General features: G+C 30.7%; 1 long non-coding RNA gene across 1 annotated transcript in view; it reads right to left on the bottom strand.

Moving 5' to 3' along the window:
* Positions 1-9,960: 9,960 nt before the first annotated feature.
* LOC123672971 overlaps positions 9,961-17,477 on the bottom strand; it is a 29,679-nt gene continuing 22,162 nt past the window's right edge. Inside the window, exons 3-4 of the long non-coding RNA XR_006746396.1 lie at positions 16,054-16,131; positions 9,961-10,968 (exon numbers count right to left, since the gene is read on the bottom strand). This is a non-coding gene — a long non-coding RNA (uncharacterized LOC123672971). The remainder of the gene's footprint in view (positions 10,969-16,053; positions 16,132-17,477) is intronic.

The raw sequence follows: 17,477 nt of genomic DNA, 5'->3' as shown, positions 1-17,477 counted from the left end.
CTTACTCTGTTTGTTTTTAATAGGAAGTCAATCTGCAAGAAATTATTGCACTGAATTTTTCATAATGTTAAGTGTGAAGCATACATAGAAAGTAAGTTATCAGAATAAATATGCCATGGGAAATTCTTGTTCAAATAAGGGGGATTTAAAGAATCAAAACGATAAACTTGGCAATAGGTAATCCAGAATATATGGCCCTCTTATCTTAGACTATACGAAGTTTACCTTAAGGGTGTCAATTAACTTTGTATAGCTGAAAAATAACCTTATCAAACATTCATACTTCGAACAAATAGAGGAGATATAAACGGTTGGAAGAAAATTCGATCATTATATACTGGGAATATATTTCTATGAATTTTACGTGGATACGTAGAAAATAACATCCAGCGTTTATTTCAATAGAAGAGGATATTCGTATAATTCGCATAAATTAATTTATAAAACTAATTTTGGAATGTATCGTAATCAAATCGATCATGTTTTTGATATCTTATTGGGATTGGGTCTCTTCCCAAGAAAATGTTTCATATTGGGAAATCGGTCATTCCATCAATTCTAATCAGTTTTACTGACTATCAATCTATAGATCAGGAATTACCAAGTAGTTCAATTCAATATCAATTAATATTGTATAAATGAAGCGAAAAAAATTCTGAATATTTTGGTGCGAATTATCATCATTGAATCCTGGAGATGATCATCTGTAATTGAGATCGAAATTTATTTTAAATAAAGTATCTTTTTTGAGAACTCTGCATGGGAATTAAATGTTGATCGAAACATTATGCAAAGTTTCAAAGCCAATTTCTGCACTTCTGGATTTATCACCACACACAAATTTTATCCAAAATCCTTCACAAAAAACTTCTAAATTTTTATGATTTGATACGGTGTTCTCTTGGAAGACAAATATTTCCATCTGTAGTGCAGCTTTATTACTCCCGAAAATATTTGAAGGTTCAACATCGGGATGTGATGAACTTCAGGCGACTTACATTAGCGACAAACCCAGATTTTCAAAAACAGCAAAACTATAATTTCTGGTATTCACCTTTGTTCTTATAACAAAAAAAAAAAAGAGAATCCAATAGAAAAACTACCGCTCTCTCGATGTTGAGAGAACGCAAATCGGTGATAGATGAGTATCCGTGAAGTTGGCACCCACTTTTTCGAAAATGTAGAATTTTTTTTTGTATTCGTTAGTGACTTATTAGTAACTATTGTATCACCAAAATTTTCATTTGTACCTCAAGGATACTGGTAGAGAACCATCGCATTCCGCTAGGGTGCTAACTTTTTTTGATTTTTATCGAAAACAAAATTCAGTTTGAAACTTGATGTCGTGCTTAAAGTTACTTTATGTGTATCGAATATACAGGGTGGCCACTTTTTCAATGGGATTGTATTGGTAACTTTTAAACCATAAGAGTTAGGAGGTCGGTCAAATGGAGAAAAAGTTGCATGCATAGAAGCATTATCAAGCAGTTCAAACAAATCGAGATTATCAGGGCCGGTTATTGAGACATCATAAAAAAAGTAAATTCTGTCATTTTGATTTTCTTTTTTTCCCACTTTATTTCAAATATTATCGAAAAACGTTACCTACAGGAATTTTTTATTCGACAGTAAATTGTTCTCAATTTGACGTAATCAGATTTCGTATCCAACGTTTCGTGCTCTCTGGGCCACCCTCAACCTCATTTTTTTCAATACGGACCTGTATATTTTATGACACTTTTCGAAATAAATTTTAACTCTGAATTCAACGATATATCCTACAATGTCATTCAAAGTTGATTCTCAGGTGATTTTGACCCTTATCCAAATTTCTTTGGGTCGGATCTGTAGGTATTACATTTAGGTACCTTTAGTTTAATTAACAACAAGCAATACATTTCGATGAGAAAATCAACTTACTCATCTTGAACTAAATGGAACATATCAGAATCAAATCAAGAAACAAGTAATAATTATTTACATATTTCAATTCATAATAATTTAACGAATTATCATTCAATGAAAGAAAATTCGAATGATTATTCGAATGTAAATGAAAATGAATGAAGTAAGTGTTCGAAATGTCCACCATTTTGTAAAATGCACTTAACGGTTCTGGAACCCATACTTCTTATACATTTGCTTATTTCGTCTTCTTGAATACCTTCCAATACATTCTCAATCTTCTCGCGAGAAATTGTTGGATTTGTCATTTGTTCCAGAATAGAACTTTATTTTGATATCATTACGATATAAGTTTTGAAGGCTTGGTATTCAAATTTAAAATCATTGTATTCGCGTCTCTTGACTATTTTATTAACAGCAGTTTTTGATAGATTGCATTCATTAGATACAGATCCGACCCAAAGAAATTTGGATAAGGGTCAAAATCACCTGAAAATCAACTTTGAATGACATTGTATGATATATCGTTGAATTCAGCGTTAAAAGTTATTTCGAAAAGTGTCATAAAATATACAGGTCCGTATTGAAAAAAATGAGGTTGAGGGTGGCCCAGAGAGCACGAAACATTGGATACGAAATCTGATTACGTCTAATTGAGAACAATTTACTGTCGAATAAAAAATTCCTGTAACATTTTTTGATAATATTTGAAATAAAGTGGGAAAAAAGAAAAATCAAAATGACAGAATTTACTTTTTTTATGATATCTCAATAACCGGCCCTGATAATCTCGATTTGTTTGAACCGACCTTCTAACTCTTATGGTTTAAAAGTTACCAATACAATCCCATTGAAAAAGTGGCCACCCTGTATACATATTCACAAAATCGGTTAATTCAATTTGAAATATTAATTACCTACTTTCGACACAATATAATTTATTATTTTTAAATTTTATTCAATTGATATATTATTTTGATTAGTCATTTCATTGGCCAGTGGAAGAACTAACAGATACACGAAAGAAAAAAATAGTTACTATGACGAAGTACTATCGGAAGCAAAAAAAGAAACTTCGCAATTTGGTGGTTTTTTTTTTAATATAGTTATATGTAATTCACTCGGAAAGATGTAGATGGCAGATGGATAGAGGATTAATAAAAAAAAATGAATCTCCTTCAATTGTCATTGTACCTACCTACTTGTTTTATAGTTCATGTGTAGTTCATTAATATTATACTTCGAATATGAAGGAGCTCTTTTCGCCATTTACGAAACAAATATTAGGTATTTACTATATTTGATTCATTTAGAAATATTGTTTATTTTTGTTAATTTGGGAGCGAAAAATTGAAATTGGATATTAAACTTATTTATTTGTTGTGATCATTTCTGATTCATACATCTCAAAAATTCTTATTTGATAAAATATCTCGAAAACTAATATTATATTATTTTGGAAAATATGACGACTATTGGTGGAAAAACATTGAACTCAATTTTCATTCTCGCAGAATTTTAGCCCATAATTAATTTGGAGCTGGGAAATTTTCAAATATATCATTTGGTATTGGGAATAAAACTTGCTGAGTTCAAAACCTATTAAGGTATTTTTATTTTAAGATTTTCCTCTAGCTGAAAAGATGAGACTTTTCATGAGCTGAAGATGAATAGTCCTTCTTGATAATCCAATCAATTAATTAAAAAAAAATAGATAGAAATATTCATTTCTTAAACGTATTACGCGGTATTACCTAATCAGGATACCTACTAGGGGTAGCATGTAATATGAAGTTGGTAAAATGTTATGTTAGAGGTCAAATCAAATTTTTTAATCGAAAAGAATTATTGAGAGCTATGAATTAAATGAAAAACCTTATAATTGCAAATTTAAAAATAATTAATTAATTATTTATTAAATTATCTTCGTGAAGCACTTTCGATAAAGTGGCGTCCTCTATCAACTAGAAGAATAAATGTTAAAATCCTCAGCTTCTGATTCGAGAACACTGTAATCAAAATATGTCGACGCCATCTGTTGGACAAAGTAAACATATAGTCAGACTACAAGGTTTCTACTATGTAGGGTATATCTACCCTCCATAGTATACTATAAAAAGTGTCCAATTTATGGGGTGTTCAAATAATCAAAAAATGAGTGATTTAGAACAAAATAGTGATATAATGCATTGTAGACATGTTGAAGGCCATTTTTCATCATTTCTCAATTTCACTTTTTCTATTGAATTTAATAAATAACGTCATTCTTTGTAATTACCTTCTTGTATCAGGAGATTTCTCAGATTTCACTCTCAAAAATTCATAGCTAGGAACGAAATGAAAGAGGTAGCAGCATAAATGGACTTTCCCCTCGAAACCATCAAACTTTTAATGGAAATTTTTTTACGAAAGATGTTTTTGAGATTTTGAACTGATTCAAAAAAATCACATGGTATATTGAGTTCACTCAATGAACAGACAACAGACCACCCTAACATTATTTTTAAACTTTCTATGGTTTTGAAGATGTGATCAGCTTAAGATTTTGCACGAAGTTCGATATTGTTATTTCATATTTATATCCAAAATCTTAATTTTGTCGGTTTTGTAGTCACGGAAATAGTAGATAATTTTTTTTCGATAAGCGGCTTGAATTTTCTAGAGTTCTGGTAATGTGTTTAACAAGAAATTTTGAAATTGTTATTTCTAACTGAATTTAATATTCTGTTTCCGATTGAATTTGTAGAAAAGAAAGACAAAATTTCAAACGGCCATATTTATGGAATTTTGCCCATTAATGAATTCAACCACGGCATGTTCCACAAAACAGTTTCAAATTTAGCGATGTATATTCCTTCGGAACCAGTAGAAAATGAGCGCCTGATGAAGCAACAATGTGGTGGAAGATTCAATGAAAATTGTGAACATTTGTAGTTAATTCAATATAGGTACTGTTTCGAACAAATCTGATCTTCTGCTACTCTATGAAAGTATGAAATATTTCAAATGAATGCAATAAATACATTTTTCTACAGGCGTGCACTTTCAACTCTTTTTCTACACGCATTTTGAGTCATATAAAGAGACTATTTCCCACAAAGAACTATTTATTTTCCGCACGAATATCGCACGCATATTCGTGGGAAGAAAGAGCAGGGGATTTTGCCGCAAACAAGTATTGAAGAATAATTTAAATCTTTCATGTCTTTATACACCGAAACGCTGAATTAACATCAGGATGAGATTGTAGTTTGAAATCAATGAAGTGTCAAAATCTATGGAATTGATATTGAACACAGAAATGATTTTCTCTATTTCAGTATCGTAATGAGTTCATTACAGTTCTAAAAACAGTGCTGTAATGAACTCATCACAGCATTGTTTTCAGTTATATATTTTTTTTGTGGTTGTCTTTACTGACTTCCGATCCTATCAAATTTCAACACACGTCAATAATTGTCAATACCTATAATAATTCGGATATAATGAAATGATTAGCAACATTATTCGCAATTTCTCTCAATTCTGTTTTTGTTGAATCGCTTTCGTGATAATTCACGAATTTAATACGTAATTTTAAATTATTCAAAAATTCGAAATATACGATTCATATTCAAATTTCGTAATCTGTCAATTTTAGTAACAGTCACACGACTGCCAAGGAAAAAGTCACTAGGATATATAATCTGATTTTTTCATTGAATTTCGACAATATTTCACAGAACTTGACTGAAAGAGAGAAAATATCGTCTAATATTCGTTGCAGAAGGCCCATCCTGCAACTTGTTTTAGAATATACTATAATCGAGCAAATCACCACGATAAAATTTTATGAAACCCACGATAAGAGTACCTACTTAGGTTGAAGAAACTCTAATTATATATTCTTATGCATTGAGAGTGAATTTTTAGTTTCTGACCTTTACAAAATGGTTGTCGAAACAACGTTAAACGCATTTAAACATTCAGTGGATAATAAAGTTATTACTTGAATTTTAGTACTGCTATTAAATCCTCATTTATGATTTGATTAGAATTCTCTACCTTAGACAAGTTAAGGTATGTACAAATTGGCGAAGGTGCCAGGTAGTCCTTTTTGTGTTTTAGCATTGAATATTGAAATAATACTTAACCTCAATATCTCCAATGACATGAATGTTTCTCAGTATTGATTTGATTTTAAACTGTATTGAGCTGGTTAGTTTCTAATGTTTTTTTATCATTATATTCGAGTATTCTATTTTTCTATTACCAGTGCGCAATTCTAAATGATTCGAATTTTGAAATCGGTCACAAAGATTTTTCAAGGTAACAAGTTTCAAATGATCGTGATTCAGAATCTGAGACTGTTGAAATGAAATGAATGGTATACTATCGCATGATAAATTTCTACTCAGATGTTTTTTTTATCTGTATAGTCTGTCAACATTGATCCCTTCGATCATTACCCATTTTCTACTCCAGAATTATCAAGGAAACCTATATTCTCCTCATTAAATTTTCAGCGTATAAATCAATACTCATTGAGGGAAAAAAATTATCCCTTCTTGCTTTCTTACCTTTCTTTCAATCATTTCAAACATGCTAAACGAACAAATTGGCGAATGCGCAAGTTGACAAATTAATTCTTATGATTATATGTGTAATTCATAAAGATTTATGTTTGAAATAATAATAATCGTCTTTATTCTTACAATAATGAACTGTTGCATGATAATCACAGGTAAAATAATATATATAAACCAAGATACCCATATGCGAACATAATCTGCTCTACTTAATCTATAGAATTAGTATATAAGTATTGAAATTTCGTCTTCTCATCATGTTTTCCTTTTTGTTATTAGATTTCAATCATTATTTAACATGTGCTAAATTGGATGGTTTTATGAAATGAGTGATATCATATAGATCATCTGGCAGGAAAATGTACTTAGTGCAGGTTTCGACATAAGAACACAATCATAAAAGTTTCTTATTTTTCTAATTTTCAATATATATTGGAAAGTGGCATTAGTTTTTGTGGAATAAGCTTCAATGTTCATAATTTATTTACAATAAAAAAAATCTTTACGAAAAGAGTTCATTTACAATTTATATTGTTACAATGTTTACTTCTTATTTCAAGAAGAATAAAATGTTATTCGTTGAAAGGAGAACTGAATTTTCAATAAGATATTTGACTTTGCCTTGTCCAGCATATATACTGATTCAATCTGAAGAACACCCTTAAATATGTGTATAGAGGTTGCCTGATATTATTTGAAGTGTAGACAATTTTTAAAACAGTTATAAAAAAATGTTTAGGGAATATTTCGTTGAATTAGAACCAGTAAAAAATTATTCGAATTGATGTATTTCATTGTTTCGACACCATTTCGTTTTATGGATAAGCATTGTTACTCTGAAATAAATTACATTATTATTAGGTCTCATTTAAGATTTTTATCTCGAAATGCCCATGCACAATGAAAAATAACTGAATCAATCTTTGGTTTATTTAGACTTCGAGATAATACAATATAACAAATATGTTCCACGGAAATATAACTAAATAAGGAGACCATATCTACATACGAGAGAACAGGACGACATGTTTATAGAATATCATGAAAAATAACACTAACAATTTTTCATAAAAAAAACAATAATATATCGTGTGGAGTAAACCAAGAATCATTTCATAAACGATCTACTTTCATTTGATATGTGATAGAGGATAAATGAATGATAAGTTACCTATTTTAGTTTTTTATATTTCCATTTTTCATAAAGTTTCGAATATTTTCCCCACATAACATGCAAACGAATCTACGAAGCTGATTAAGTGATTTTCTTGCAGGTTCGCTGGTAGATTAACACTGAAAACCGATCACTAAACATTCTTAGAAGTGCTCTCATGAAACTTGTGAATACTATGCACTTTCAGAAAGTAATCGTTGTTGGCTAGCACTTAGTAGGTACATACTTTTCAAAGTATGAAAACAATAAGTGAAATTGGTTCGATATAAAGGATCGCACTTTCTGCCAATTTTCTGACATCGTTACGAACTGGAAGAAGCTTCAAATTAGTGAATTAAAATAATTCAGTATAGAAGAATTAAATATTGTGAGAAGTTAATAAATAATTATTTCCCAAAACTTTCTACTTGAGTTTGAAATGTGATATATAGGATAATGTATAAATTGATTATCACAGTTTTCTACAGTTCCTGGTATTTTTCTTCAGCAAAAAGGAATTAGATGGATTACTGGAATAATAATATATCTAGGAACATAATAAATTGTTTTCATTCTCATTACCAGAGAATTTTCGATTGAGGCAAACGTTATGAAAGAAGGCCAAACTAATACAAAGTGGTCATTTAGAAATGATGGAGGATGAATACACAAACTTCATTAATGAATTAATTATTCATACAATTTTAAGGACAAAACATGAATACAACATTCTCTCTATTTCGATCTACAATGGTGATAGGGGGGTGATCAAGTTCAAGGAAAACAATTAATGTTATTCAATAAGCAAATCGCTTCAAACATTTATAAGATTTTGTAGAGAGTAGAGTTGATCTATAGGAAGTGAAATACTTCAAGATGTGGCCACCTCAGCACGTCAGGATATATTTCAAATGTGTATTTTTTCTTTCCGGGGGGTGGGTCGGGGTGTTATTTGATTAATATGTATGTATTTACGCATTGTATCTAATTTATGTTGGAATAAATTTGATTTGATTTGAATGAGACCAAATAATGAATAACATACAAAAAACTACATTTCCAGAATCATCAGAAAATTTGCAAAATAGAAGAACTAAGAACTGGTGCATTCTTATGTGTTACAACATTTTATTTTTGTGTAGAATAATATGATTCTCTACCTTAAATGCTTCAGAATTGCTGGATATATCTCGGCCTATAATCTTAATTTTTAATTCAATGGTGTTAACAAGTTTATAATGGCAACAATCTCACAAACATATAGAAAAAAAATCACTATTATTTTATTATGAGTAACATTGTCGAAGATTTCGATTATGATGGAAAATTACAGTACTCCGAAGATGTGTTGCATTTTTCATGGCACTGTTTATATCTCAAATTCTGTTTGTCCATTGCATGTTATATATCAATTAGAGAAGGGGAAATGTTTTCGCTATTGGCTACTCAAAATGGACTCGGCCAATAAATAAGTTTTCATACACTTCCTTTCAACGAAATGATAACCATTCGATTAGATTATTATGTGGGATTGAATATGTGCTAAATATCAGCTGCTAATCACTAAATGAAATTGCTATAAAATCATTTGTATAATTGAATTGGATATTTTAGTGTTGGCAGCGTGATTTCACGAGCTAAATGTAACAATATTGGCTGATTTATGGAAGTATTGAAAAAATTATCTCGAAAATTTAGCCGATTGAGGAAATAACTTGGTCATTTTCATTGATTAGACAACATCGAATAATATTCGCATTTCCGAATTGGTCGATTGAATAAGTAGAACGACACCAAAATCGTAAAGGATAGCTCTAACAATGTAAATAAATTTTACTGTAAACAACCGCAATTGATATTCGGTGTTAGCGATGAATTTGTAGCTACTTAAAATTATTAAGGTCCCCTAGGAATTCCTGGAATCCTATTTTCTCAAAAAAATATAAATAACTTTTCAGTATTGAATTTATTCAGATGTCTCAAATGAAGATTTTAAAATGCATATTTGAAATATTAACTTCACACGTTTTATTTGGGCGATCTTAAAAAACACACCAGCTTGAAATCGAACGCTATATTACTCATTTAAAATGAGTATTTTAACGGACAATTCTAAGCTGGGATCATAAGGTTCGCTTGCTTAACTGGATAAGAAAATGCAAATTTTTGTTTGTAATAGGTAGGAATATGGTTCGCGAAGCTACTGTATGATACAATTCAATTTTTTTTTCGATAATGAGCTTTATTTCAATGAACCATAAGAGAAGAATCAATTGATTTCATTTCAACCCACTAAAGACCATTAATAACTGAATATTTTGAGAGGTGAGGAAAGATGGGTGGAATGAAAAACAAAAAAAGATTTGGGAAAACATTCTGGTACACTATAATCACTCAAAAAATTTAATATAACATTGAAATAGCAAACCTGCAATAATATTACTACATACAATCAATTAAGGCCCACAAGGGACAAATGGTTGTAACAATGACTTTATCTTTAATCTACTAAATCAACTAGACACAAAAATTGTTATTATATTCAATGGATTCTGTCTGAAAATTTAAATAAAGTAGTTTCAACAAATATGACAATATATTTGTGGCAATCGTTTTGTTTTATTTTTTAATTAAATATTATATTTTCAGGAAATTATGAAATATAATATTTACTAGTCTATAATCGCGAACATTATAGAATGAAAAGAAAATGATTGATGATTGGAAATTTGAATTTTCGATATAATATACCATACCGATTCACACACCAAATTTTTAAAGAATATATAAATCCAAATATCTAATATTTTAAATATATTGGAAATAATGAAAAATGAAATGTACTTTGAAATACATTAACTGTAGCAAACATTGCTTTTCAAAAATTATCAACGAAAATTGCAACAATAATATTATTGAATCACATAAAATTCAATAGTCATATGAAAAATGAACCTAGGACAAACTGAGTAAATATATTTTGCATCAACATTATTTTACCAGTATACAAATAATAATAATTAAAACTTTTAGTACATTATAAAGAACACAACAAAAATTGAAAAAATCATTAGTCAGCTGAATGTAGGATATATCAAATTCCAATTCTTCAATGGTACAAAATTAGATTTAACTTCCGGAGGCCCACCGTAGATGTGTTGACGAAATCAGCTTTCACAATGATCTCAGAAACCAAACAAATCTGGCAAATCACTGTGAAAACCCGTTTCGTTTCAACATTATCTGAGAAAAACATAACTCCTGGTCACATGATAACATTTCGAACTGAAGCGATAGTTCATCCTTCAAAACCAGAGCCAAACACGAGATCGTCACTGATATCTGAAACATAAATGTGTTTATTACGATCAAAGTTCATATTTTCGATAAAAGACTATAGAGAATGTAAGATAGTACTGTTAGCTAGGGAATATTCTAAAAATAGTTGTAGTCTGGTCACCAAAGACCACAGAAACGTTTTTTCCAGGTAATAAGACACTTTACACCTATTCCGAAAACAATGATTCTGCTTTCATCTTGATCAAAGTTCATAATTGCTATCCAAGACTCACTGTTAGGTATTAATAGGTCCTGGGGTTGTGAATGCAGAATGGAGTTTCTCTCCTTTACTTTAGAAGGCACTTGTGTTTTTCAATGAATTAAATACGAATTCAAATGAAAATCGGTTGAGATTAAAGTTCACATTTTCGATCAAAAACCGAAAGGAATAATCGAGAGTGATACACTTAATAATATTCGACTGGGAGTTGTGAATGAAAAGCAGTCGAGCAATAGGAATGTTTTCCGTATGTATTCAAGACACTTCACACCATTCTCCAAGCTTACTATCCACGTTATTTCCGGTTTCGATGAACTATAGGAAATGACTACGACGTATGTGGCGACTGCAAGGTACTAATCACTTACATGAATGAAGTCGAATTTTCATTGATAAAAAATTACTCAAACATGTGATAACAGATCCTTGTAGCCGGGCACCAATGTAGCTGGGGGAAAAACAATGGATTCCAAGATGAAACACCTCGAGAAACAGTGCACAAATAATATAAACACGGTGTGACCTGCTAATTCACTTGTTAGTTATGAATGAAACGAATCCTGCTCCGTTATCAATACTGGCATTATCAGGAACTGAAGTCACGTCTTTATTTTTTCTATATTTAAACATACGTATCACGTTTTTACTAAGTGCCAGTTTCGATCGATTCAGCGGACGCGTTGTAAATTTTTCTTTGATGCTTCACGAATAACTGCTGCGTTGATCACTGGCCGTGGCAGCAACAGTTCTTACATTAGCCCATTCATGATTCATGCCTTGCATAACGTAACACGATAATTGATCAAATATCTGAGTACCGCCTGGAATGTAGTAATGTATATTACTGACGTCATGGCGCCTTTCCTGCTGTAGACTGATGGATGGAAGGGTGTTTTCTAGAAGTCAAACAAGATAAGATTCCGTTTTTAAACCTTATCACTGCCTTCTCCTACTTGCACTATTTCTGTTGGAAATACGATCGAGATTATCAATAGAAGGTTAATTCTATTTTGGATTCTGATTAATGTTGATATGGATGAATTTCTACTGCGGTATACAGGGTGTTACCAAAAAAGTGCGAAAGTTGTAGGACATTTAAAGGGGTGTTTCATGTTAACAAAAGCTCTAAGCCTCTCCTTGAAAAATTAAACGTTTTCAAATTTTTTTTTTCCATTTTTTCTTGAAAATGCTGAATGGCTTTTTTTAAACATATTCTACGAATGCGGGACACATAATAGATATTCTCATTTGAAGTAGACCCGATCATACATGACGTTTCATTTAATTTTTCGATTAGGAAAATATTGCTTTTACAGGCACAACACAAGAGTTGAAATTTTTGTAAAGAATCATTATTTTCAACATATTTTTGAATTGAGAAATTTTGTTCTGTTAGAGAGTTCTGGAAAAAATTCAATATGATGTTCCGACCCATTTAAAAATTACAAAAATTAAAAAATATTCATAGATAGTCTTTTCATTAGTAAAACATGTCCACCAACTGGTATTCAATATTTTATTCAAATTTACATATTCTTCCCGTTCTGTACGTAGGCCGTAAAAATTTAGAGCAAATTTTTTTTCTGCGTAGATTCTGAAAAATTATAATATCGAGATAGAAACTAGGTGCGCCGAAGCGGCTTTTTTGTGATTCGGCCGGATACCGAATCTCTCACTAAGCAGCCGAAGCTTCGGCCGAAGCGGCCACCGAATCGATTTAATTGATACTCATTAGAAATACAGTGAATAATAAGACCATTGGTACTGTATATATATTCTCTAGCAAACAAACAACTAACAGCTTAATAATGACTTAGAACATTGTAACAAAAGATAAACTCTTGAAAAAAACAAATTGGTTTTCCTTATACAACCTTCAATTTGAATATAAACTAGAAAAAAAAAAAAAAAGAACAACATAATTTGATTTTTCATAGACGTAATTCAGTAAAGGCAAATTATGGTGTATAAATAGTAACTTTTCTGCGTTTTCTGGGTGCAGTCTGCTTCTGGATTCTCCATAGATATTTCCTGCTTCTGAAAATGACCTTTCACTATAAACACTAGAAGCAGGTGTTGAAAGAAATTTCATGGACAATTGACTCAGTGTTCTTCTTCTTTCTTCTCTCTCCACCAAATAGCTGGATTGTCAGTTCGGGCAATTAAAGATAAATTTAAGTACATGTCCAATTCCTCTTTTATGTCATTCAAATCATATTTTTCTTTAGTTTTTGTCATTTTAGTAGAACTAGTTGCTATTTCATCAAAGCATAGCCATAACTTGCTTTTTTCAGTTCCTAATCCTTCACTAACTTCATTCTTTCCCATTTTCTTTATTTCTGATAAAGGTAAATCTTCTTCCTCTTCATCCTTTGAGTCACCTAGTTGTCCTTGCAAGTGCATTAAAAGGAAACATTTATTCAATACACACAGTTTAGAAGTATCAATTTTCTCTTTTTCAAAAAAGGCTAATTTAAATCTAGGATCTAGCACAGTCGAAATAATATAATACTTATTTTCAAATAAGGCATCAAATCTCTTTGAGTCTCAACACGAAATTGTATCTCGTCGCTTCGGCCGAATCGAACAACTGCTTCGGCCGAAGCCGAATAATTGAAAAGTAGGCCGAAGCGGCCGGATACCGAAGCCGAATCGATGCTTCGGCGCATCCCTAATAGAAACTAATAAATATAAAAACAATCAAATCATGAATATCTTTTTAATTTGGTGAGTTTTGAAAATGTTAAAAGCTGCAAGTTGTAGCAAATAATCTGAGAAAAATTAGGTTAATTCACAAAAAGCTTACAGCCATAAGAATATTTCAATTTCATGTTGAATAGTTTTTTTAGGGGGGATTATTCCCTATTTTACATTGATACCTACGCTATGGTTGGGATTTTTAAGCTACGTAGATCAACGTGACCCAGTTACCCAATATGGTTTATTATTCCTTCGAGGAAAAACAAATTCAACAAATTTTCACTATTCACATTTTAGAATGTGTAGAATCCAAAAATTCATTTATCCACCGTTCAGATCTTTTTTTGGAAAAAATGAGTGCTACTCACATGTCAAATTCGATCACTATACCGCATTTTTCTGAAACATATAGGTATGTACATATTTGTTTTAGAAGAGTAAATAGTTTTTACCGCAAAGTCTTAGCTTTTATAGTTTCGGAATGATGAATTGTTGAAGTTTTCATTCGGATTTCGGAACGGACAAATCCGGGATCAAATCCCACAATTTGATATGCATTAAAAAATTTTTATAGATATTTTCATATATTTCTTCAAATGTATCGGTTTTGTGCGTTGAGAAAGGAAATAATGGACCATAAAGTAAAATTTGGTTCGGGATTTTCAATTAGATTTTTGTAGATTATTGGAACAAGGAATCATATTGTGATTATACTCAATTGAATTATGCGATAATTATCCATTTTTTCTTCGACTCGGGTGTTCTTGATTTCGAGAGATTCTTTATTTTTTCACCTCTCTGCTCCAATGGAAAACAATAATAATCGTAAAATTCAAATGTCAGAGATATTTGATTTCATTCTTTCAATCTTTAATTATATCTACAATAAACATTATATGAATATTACACAGGGTGTTTCCTAACCATCTTGCTCAAATTCAGGGTATTGTTCTCTTATTTATGCCCGGATATCCTTTGTTTCTAAGATATATGTTGATCAAAAAAAAAAAACAAATTGCTCCATATTTTCGTTGCTTGTTTTACGTTAACTACCTCATCTTCAGCAACTACAGTAACTTAGGTAAGGACATTGACTAAACATTTTTGAAAAAATTCAGTACAGACCTTTTCTAAAATTTCTCATTCAATTATAATAAAACTGCGTGTTCATCCTCGAATGCACTTTTCACTCAAAAATTAACAGTAAAATGTTTTGCAATGTGTTAACATCGAAAAACAATTCGTTCATCTGTGGTAAATCATATTTTCACGAAACGAAAAATTATACCGCATAGAGAATCATTTGATCATATTTTTGAAAATTCATTTTGTAGTATGATAATACCCAAACATAAACAAAACATGGGGCCCTTCCTTTGAGGGTTTAGAACCTATATAATAAACAAAGAGGATTTTAATATGAAGTTAATCATAAATTGTGAAGTATGACCAAAAGAAAGGAATAAAAGATTTTTCAAGAATTGAAATACGAATTTTCAAATGGGTAAAAATGTCAAAATCATACATATTCGAAGTAAGCTCAATACCACACTTCGCATATAAGTTCCGTATGGCATGTGTTTACCACAAAATGAAAAGAATAAAGTACAGTTAGGAATGTGTTGGTTGAATTGCTCGAACCGTTAGCTTGGTGCCTAACAAATGAAGTGGACATTTCTAATTAGTCCAAAATTCATTTCTGAGAAAGTTTACTGGATTTGGCCAGACCCATATCAAGTATAGGTTCATTATTTCCTGATAATATTAATTACTTACAACAATAACCTTTGGAATTTTTCGAAGAAAAATAGATTTTAACCCCCATGGAATTCCCACTGTTCATGTTTTGGAATGTGTAGAATTGAAAACCCAATAAAAAACTCCATCTGTGAGCCGTTAAGAAATTAACTTGGTACAAAATTGGTTCCTACAACCCATTGATCCTCTAAGCTCGAGAAAACGTCCTTACGTTTATCGTTTTAAATTTTTTGATATACTGTTCTGTATTTTAACATTATGTGACTGTGTGTAACTGTGAAATTCTTTAATTTCATAAATCCTTTAGTTTCTATTATTAATTGTGCATTCGATGAGATAAGTAGAAGAAAATAATTAACCATACGCAAATTTTGCAATATTTTTAATTACACAGAATCTGGAATACATACCTATCCAATGTTGAGTTTTTTCTTCAACTGAAAATGTAGTTTATTCTTCCTCAGTGTTCCAATGTCCATATGATTAAACTGAAAAGATAAATTCATATTTATAACTCCGAAATCATATACGACTAGAACTTTATGTTCTGATCTTATCATTCCACAATATTAATTTCATTATTGTATTGTATATACATATTCATACATACACATTCCAATAATAAGTTATCTGCGAAAATTTTAGGAGGGGTTGAAATTTTATTAACTCGTAGAATTCCAAAGGCTCAGGAGCATATGTCATTTTCAGTAAGCAAATTTTGTCACCAACATGAACTATCAAATTTGACATGAAGCGCGCGGAAATGAAAACATATCATTGGTACGATATTTCACTCAATTCGCGAGTTTCTCCAAAAAAAAACACTTCTTATGTCCCATAGTGAATCAACGTTTCATATCAACTGAAAATATATTGAGATGAATACATAAAAATATCAGAAATTCAGAAAACAATCTTCAAGTGCGCCAAACAAACGACGTGAAACAACAGATGACACTATGAGAGCATTTCAGCAGGTAGATACAGAAAATAATCAATATTATGCATACTATAAATTCCACAATTAGGAAAAATATCGGATTCCAAATTTTGAAATTCAATTCAATTTCATTCAATATAATATACATTCCTAAGGATATAGTAAAATTGTGGATTTGAAAATATATCATAATCCGACAACTTAATCTAACCATGTTGGGGACATGTAAAAATTGTGTATACTATTTTTACATGTATTTATCTATGTTTCTTACTCTATGAAAATAATAAATGGTACGTTGCGAATTCTACAAAATGGATTATTTTTAGCACGCTCTTTTTTTATTTCATAGAACTTCTGGACCCATTTCATGAAAGTAATAACTTCTTCTTTCTCAGAATTAGAAATCCTGATGACGATGTTGAAAATTTTAGTTTTTTGAATTTCTGAATATCAATGAGAAATATGTGATTTAACTCGTCTCCGATAGCATCAAGAATTATTCGAAATATTTATAGAATTGGAGAGGAAATACTGTGAAACAGTAAATATTTATTCGAAGTTAGCAACGCTTTGTCACACAAGAAACAATCGTTTATAAATAACCTGCGTACTTTCAGAAATTACTATTGGAAAAAGTTTCCATACAATCTGTGAATGGATATATTGTAGGTCAGGATGTGAAAACTATCATGCATATCAAACAAGGAAAAAGCTTGCAAATTTATTGAATGGACATAATGAATGCAAAACATAATCTGTTCGAATAAATGAAAACGAGTCTCTCTCTGTTCAAATGACATTACATAGGAAGTTGACGATAATGGGTAGATGACCTACATGACCTCATTCCTCATCGATTATGCCTTCGAATTTGGATATCTTTAATGAAAA

This window comes from Harmonia axyridis, chromosome 2 (assembly GCF_914767665.1).
Source record: "Harmonia axyridis chromosome 2, icHarAxyr1.1, whole genome shotgun sequence".
Taxonomy (NCBI): domain Eukaryota; kingdom Metazoa; phylum Arthropoda; class Insecta; order Coleoptera; family Coccinellidae; genus Harmonia; species Harmonia axyridis.
This window is presented reverse-complemented; position numbering and strand designations above follow the sequence as displayed.